At 44.8% G+C, this 1801-nt stretch overlaps 1 pseudogene; it reads left to right on the plus strand.

Moving 5' to 3' along the window:
- The first annotated feature begins 706 nt into the window (after window positions 1-706).
- Window positions 707-1795, plus strand: LOC123177637 (disease resistance protein RPM1-like; annotated as a pseudogene).
- The last annotated feature ends 6 nt before the right edge of the window (window positions 1796-1801 follow it).

A 1801-nucleotide genomic window follows, 5' to 3' on the forward strand; every position in this document is an offset into this window, starting at 1 on the left:
ACCTTCATTATCTGATTCCAATTTACACAACCGCTTTGCAAGAAGAACCACATTCATACATTCCAGGTGTAAAACCGAAAAAGATCCAGGTCTAAAACACCTAAACCCCGTCATCTACAGGCGTAAAAATGGCGGACAATTGAACAAAATGATATTTCGTGATACCCTGGTCCTCATCCCACAGAACACCATCTATATAATGATCAAGTTTGCTTTAAACCCCAACCGGCAGGCGGCAGGCCAAAGACTTGAACAGTGTGTACGCTATGTTGGATCCAAGCTAGCATGGCAACTGAAGATAAAAATTTATCTACATGTTCTTGTTTATTGATGATGCCAACTTTGATGATGCATGCTTACTTGTGAATTGGCCAGCAGCTGTTTGTTGAGTTGTTTAAGCTGGCCGGCCGGCCGGTGACTAGTCAAGCGAGTTTTCTTATCTACCCTCAGAGTCGCATCATGCCAAATGGATGTACTAGGTGCCACCTCTATAGAAAAAAGAGGACTTCGCTTCTCTAACCAATCGTACAGTTGGTCAAATCCTCTAGCCAACCAGCTATTCCCAAAAACCCGGTTCAGATTTAGAGGATTTCTTCCTTGATTTCACCTGCTCTGGCCGGTGGAATCTATTCCAAGGGGGCATTAGTCTTTCCCCCCTCCAATAGCACACACACAAGAGCACTCAGATTGATCTCCCAATCCCACCATGGCCGAAGCAATTGTAGGTTTACTGATCGTCAAGCTGGGTGCGGCCTTGGCGAACGAGGCAGCAACCTTCGACACATCGCTGCTTTGCAATGAAGCCTCGGCCCTCAAGGGTCTGCTCGGTCAGATCAGTGAAGCCAAGTATGAGCTTGAAAGTATGCAGGCATATCTGAAAGGTGCAGAGCGGTTCAAGGACGCCGATGATAGAACTGGCCTCTTTGTCGAGAGGATCAGGGGCTTCGCTTTCGAGATCGAAGATGTGGTCGACGAGTTCACCTATAAGTTGGAGGAGAAGCATGGAGGGTTTGTTGCCAAGATGAAGAAGAGGATCAAGCATGTCAAGACCTGGCGCCGACTTGCGCACACGTTTAAAGATATCAATGGCAGACTTCAAGGTGCTATACAAAGGAAGGAGCACTACGCCATGCCAGAAATTGGCAGAAATGATGGCCACATGGCTCATCGAGTTTTCAATTTCTCAAGGGACGAGGACCATGTAGGGATCTTTGAGCACAAGCAGCAATTGATGCAATGGCTGACAGGTGACATGCAAGACAAAAGAATCAAGATTTCCACTGTGTGAGGCATGGCAGGTGTGGGGAAAACAACTTTGGTTGCTCATGTGTACAAAACTGTAAAAGTAACCTTCGATGCTGCTGCATGGGTAACTGTGTCGGAGATTTGTCATGTTGAAGACTTGCTGAAGAGGATTGCTAGAGAATTTGGCATGCCAATTGATGCACCTAAAATGGAGATTAGAATCCTGGCTGAGACCATCTACGAGTACCTCCAAGGTAAAAGATACATCTTAGTTCTAGATGATGTTTGGACTACTAATGTTTCGTTGGAGATATGGACTGTCTTTCCATCTAGTGGACAATTTGTTATCACATCAAGAAAGCATGAAGTATCATTATTGGCAACTAATATGTCTTCAGTTCATTTGGAACCACTTGACAAATCGAACTCTTGGGAGTTATTCTACAAATCAGCCTTTTGGAATGATCCTGATAGAAAGTGTCCACTCGAGTTATAGAACTTAGCTTGGAAATTTGTGAAGAAGTGTGAAGGTTTGCCTATTGCTATTGTATGCATA

The sequence above is a fragment of the Triticum aestivum genome, unplaced genomic scaffold (assembly GCF_018294505.1).
Source record: "Triticum aestivum cultivar Chinese Spring unplaced genomic scaffold, IWGSC CS RefSeq v2.1 scaffold24745, whole genome shotgun sequence".
NCBI classification, from domain to species: domain Eukaryota; kingdom Viridiplantae; phylum Streptophyta; class Magnoliopsida; order Poales; family Poaceae; genus Triticum; species Triticum aestivum.